General features: G+C 49.5%; 1 pseudogene; it reads left to right on the forward strand.

The window, feature by feature from the left end:
* The first annotated feature begins 3,919 nt into the window (after positions 1 to 3,919).
* On the forward strand, positions 3,920 to 4,044 carry LOC119348263 (annotated as a pseudogene).
* Positions 4,045 to 5,528: the final 1,484 nt, after the last annotated feature.

Consider the following 5,528-nt stretch of genomic DNA (forward strand, 5'->3'; position numbering starts at 1 on the left):
AGTCGTAAACCCAAAGTGGCACAGACTTACAGGGACAGGCATCCATGACCCAGCTTCGAACGTGTCGGTCATCAGCAAGTGGGTCCGGGCTGTAGCACTGGGCTAGCAGGACTCCGGTAAACCGGGCTGTAGCGGGCTAACAGGACTCCGGTACTCAAAGCGTGACATTTCCCCGAAGGGACAGACACAGGAACGAAGAAGGACACATGCCGGCCAGCCTAAGTGTTCCAGAGCAGTAGCAAGCTACCATGGCTCAGTGGTAACACTAGGAGACATTTCCCGGTAAGAGAGGCTACTAAAGATAAACAACTAGATAGTCAGATCCCACACATACCAAGCATTTCAATCATACACACAATATGCTCGATATGTGCAAATACAACGAAGCATCACAACATGACTCTACGACACAAGTACTTTATTTAAGGCTCAGGGAGCCATACATAACATACACAAAGGTACGGTTCTTACGACCCCACATACAAGTCATACAGTCATACAAACCAGCAGCGGAAGTAACTTGTCTGAGTACAGACAACTAGTAAAACAAAAGAGGCTTGGAAAACCTGGCTATACTACAAGGTCCTTCACAAGCTCAGGGTCACCACCTGGGTCTTTAGCCTACTCGTTGATGTCAACGTCTACATAGAACCCATCAGAAAGGGTTGCAGCGTCTTCTGTAAAAATGTAGATTATAGCAACATGAGTACAAAGGTACTCAGCAAGACTTACATCAGATCCTACATACATGCATAGTATCAAGAAGGGTTGGTGGAGTTATTGCAGCAAGCCAGCTTTGACTCTTGGCTAGGCTATCCTACGATACTCCAACTTGAAATGGTTTTGCGCACACGAGTCCACTACTCACCACTCCAATACACTACCGAGGATCCACCTCCGTCTTCCTACGGAAGAGCCATCCTCGGCACTCACACTTATCTTGAGGCTTTTAACAGTTTCCATTTACTTGTCTATGAACTGTATAGGCAACCAAGTAGTCCTTTACCGCGGACGCGGCTATTCGAATAGATTATGATAACCCTGCAGGGGTGTACTTCTTCATACATGTTTCCACCACTTAGCGTCTGCACACGACATGTGCTCGGCAGACTTCAAGCGAAAGCCGACGTGGGTGTAGACCATGACCTACCTAAACACTTAAGCCTCTAGTCCAGGTTTATCGCCTATTCAGGTTCCATCCGCAGGGAGTCCGGCCGAGGTTTCCCATACGGCCCCGAACGATGTGAACAGGGTTCCCGAGATACCTAACGGGTATTCGGTACACCGTGCCACGTACCTACCGCATCACAGCCCACCCCTACGGTCAGCGCTGTCCATGGCCTCCAGTAGGCTACAAACACCAGAAACTACTTGCAACTCCTGGACGGAGAACTAGGGTGAATAAGAAGCCGAGAGGGTCCATTGGTTTCGGGCCCAATGCATGGTAGTAGCTGATTCTTAAATCACACATACAGATCTCAGTGCTTAAGGTCGGCTTCAATGAAACAACCCACCATGTACTCCTACATGGCCTCTCATCGATACCTTTACCAAATCGTGTTCACCACATCACTCTCATTACCGACATAATCATTTCACTCTAGCCCATCACCCAGATGAACCAGACCTGACACGACTCTAAGCATAGCAGGCATAGCAAGGTAGGAACAACACATACATAGGGCTCAATCAACTCCTACACATGCTAGTGGGTTTCATCTAGTTACTGTGGCAATGACAGGTCATGCAGAGGAAATGGGTTCAACTACCGTAGCACACAGCAGTTTGAATCGCGTTGTCTTAATGCAGTAAAAGAGAGCAGGAGCGAGAACATGGGATTGTATCGATATGATCAAATGGTTGGTTGCTTGCCTGATGGTTCGATGCACGGATACGATTCTTCGTTAGGGTAATCACGGTACTCCTCGGAGGCAGAACCTGTCGCAAGGGACATCGATACACAACCATCACCAAACAATGTGCAACAATATGATGCATGCATGGAACATGGCAATATGAGTGTGTTGGGCTAATGCAACTAAAACCAGAAGGGTTTGAACAAATTTGAATCAAGGATTCAAATTTCAAATTCAAATATGGCCTTTTAAAGTGCTTTTCCTTGTTCTGCTTGAAACATCAATTTAACTTGTTTGATCATGCATGAAAATAGTACAGATGGATAGATTGGATTTTTCTGATCATTTTTCATATATAATTTGTCCAATTTGGAGTTACAGAATAAAAGTTATGAATTTTTGAAGTTTAAATAATATTCTGGAATTTCCTGATTTAATTTAAATCCAGAAATATAATTATTGCGCCAGCATGACGTCAGCATGACGTCAGTGGTCAACTGCGGCTGGCTGAGGTCAAACCTGACGTGTGGGGCCCACACGTCAGTGACAGGGGGGTTAAACAGAGTTAAATTAATCCTAATTACTAATTAGTGGCGCTGGGGCCCACTGGTCAGTGTCAGGGGGTTAACTAACAGTGGTTAGCGCTAATGATGTCCACCTGGCCGACGGGGCCCACGCGTCAGTGACCCTGGGGGGGTCAAACCCCAGGTCGGACAAGTCAAACCCCACCGGCGACATGACGCCGGCGAGGTTCGAGACGGCGGCGTGATGCGGGATCGCGCTACAGGGCACGGGCGAGGCTGTGCTTGGGCTCGTTGGAGAGCCCTTGCTCCCGCGCGTCGAACGGTGGCCGTGGCTGTACCTGAGGTGGCCGGAGTCGACGGCGGCGAGCTCGGCTGCGGCCGCCGGAGTTCGGTCGTGCACGGAAACGGGGTTGGAGCTCGAAGGCGAGCGAAGCGAGGCGCTAGGGATGCTCTATGGAGCCTTACGAACTCGTTGGACTCGCCGGGGTGACCAAATGGTCACCGGAGCTGCGTCGACGGCGAGCTCGGCGACGGCGGAGGTTCGGCCGTGGTGGGGAGGAGGCTACGGTGAGGGAACGAGGGGAAGAAGAAGGGGAAACGGTGGCGTAGCTCACCGCGGTTGCAGTGGGCGTCGAAGCGGGCTCGGGGACGCGCTGGAGACGGCGAATCGACGGCGACGGTGGTCGGAGCCCGAGGAGGGGAACGGCGACGTGGCGGCGATGCAGGGCTTCCGGAGGCCCGTGGAGCGGTGGGGAGGAAGAGGAGGTCGAGGCGGAGCTCCTGAGCTAGTCGGGGGAGCGAGGGGTGGCCGGAGACGGCTGCTAAGGCGAACGGCGGCGACGGTGGTGTTCGGCCGTGTGAGAGAGAGAGCGAGGGAGAGGAGGGGAGAGCCGAGGGCGAGTGAGAGAGAGCAGGGGGGAGGCGTGGCGTCGTCCAGGGCATCGAGGCGAGGAGGGGAGGGCAGGCAGGCAGGGAGAGAGGTGGCGTGGCGCGGTGGCGCGCGCGCGCGCCGGCCACACTCCCCTCCCTCTGTCGGGACGAAGACGACAGAGGAGGGAGGCGGGCTGGGCCGCCTGCTGGCTGGGCCGGCCAGCTGGCTGGGCTGCACAGGGAGGAGCCCAGGTAAGTTTCTCCCTTTATTTATTTTTCTGTTTTCTAATTTCTGACATTTGTTTTAATTTAAATAATATATTAAATCATTTATTTAACTTATGCCAAATTTTTCAGGGGCTAGATATATTATTCCAGAGCTCCTTTATAATTGGCATAATATTTGGACATATATTAATATATATAGAAATATATTTCCAAACCAAATATTTATGCATTAATTCCAAATGCCCAAAATAAATGTCCATGAGCCACTAAAAATATTGGTTTGTTTTTTATCTCTGTCCAATATTTTCAGAGATCAACATGAGCATTTTCTTGGACCCTTTTGGAGAAATTTTTATTTGGGTCATTTTCAAAATGATTCTGAGGGTTTCACAGATCCCCATTTCAAGTTTCTGATGAAAGAGTAAACATGATGCAACACTCTAATGCATGACTTGCTAGGGTGTGACAAAAGCACCGGATCCCATCAGAACTCCGAAGTTAAGCGTGCTTGGGCGAGAGTAGTACTAGGATGGGTGACCTCCTGGGAAGTCCTCGTGTTGCATTCCTTTTATAATTATTTTTTGCGCCTTGTGACAAACATATCGCACGTGCGCGATATATATTAGTCCCGTTATATTATTTTTGACGTTTGCGATATGTTTAAGCTCGATGCTCATTGCTCGCGCGTCTTGGGGCGGCTTTGTGGCGCGAAGAGCGCTTTCTGAAAGGGGTGGAAAAAACTCGTGTTGCTGCGGTATGGAGGGAGGGGTGGAAACCGTGGAAAACTCGTCTCCGTGATTGAGCGGGAGAGTAAGTAGTATAGGACATTATCCATTGTTAGGGAATGGTTGTAATGGTAGTGAGAATGTAGATGTCAGGACCCCGACTCGATGTCACATCGATCTAGCTGGTAACACCTCATATCACTTTGCGGCCTCACGCACGGTATTCCCACGGGTGTCGTCTTACCTTTTCCCGGGACCGTTTGCGCCTTTTGGCTCACGTATATGATAGTGTCGCTAGCATCCATATGATAAAGAGCCCGGGCTGACATGACTAGTCGTAAACCCAAAGTGGCACAGACTTACAGGGACAAGCATCCATGACCCAGCTTCGAACGTGTCGGTCATCAGCAAGTGGGTCCGGGCTGTAGCACTGGGCTAGCAGGACTCCGGTAAACCGGGCTGTAGCGGGCTAACAGGACTCCGGTACTCAAAGCGTGACATTTCCCCGAAGGGACAGACACAGGAACAAAGAAGGACACATGCCGGCCAGCCTAAGTGTTCCAGAGCAGTAGCAAGCTACCATGGCTCAGCGGCAACACTAGGAGACATTTCCCGGTAAGAGAGGCTACTAAAGATAAACAACTAGATAGTCAGATCCCACACATACCAAGCATTTCAATCATACACACAATATGCTCGATATGTGCAAATACAACGAAGCATCACAACATGACTCTACGACACAAGTACTTTATTTAAGGCTCAGTGAGCCATACATAACATACACAAAGGTACGGGTCTCACGACCCAACATACAAGTCATACAGTCATACAAACCAGCAGCGGAAATAACTTGTCTGAGTACAGACAACTAGTAAAATAGAAGAGGCTTGGAAAGCCTAGCTATACTACGTGGTCCTTCACAAGCTCAGGGTCACCACCTGGGTCTTTAGCCTACTCGTTGATGTCAACGTCTACATAGAACCCATCAGAAGGGGTTGCAGCGTCTTCTGTAAAAATGTAGATTATAGCAACATGAGTACAAAGGTACTCAGCAAGACTTACATCAGATCCTACATACATGCATCGTATCAAGAAGGGTTGGTGGAGTTATTGCAGCAAGCCAGCTTTGACTCTTGGCTAGGCTATCCTACGATAATCCAACTTGAAATGGTTTTGCGCACACGAGTCCACTACTCACCACTTCAATACACTACCGAGGATCCACCTCCGTCTTCCTACGGAAGAGCCATCCTCGGCACTCACACTTATCTTGAGGCTTTTAACAGTTTCCATTTACTTGTCTATGAACTGTATAGGCAACC

Source organism: Triticum dicoccoides, unplaced genomic scaffold, assembly GCF_002162155.2.
Source record: "Triticum dicoccoides isolate Atlit2015 ecotype Zavitan unplaced genomic scaffold, WEW_v2.0 scaffold88180, whole genome shotgun sequence".
NCBI lineage: Eukaryota > Viridiplantae > Streptophyta > Magnoliopsida > Poales > Poaceae > Triticum > Triticum dicoccoides.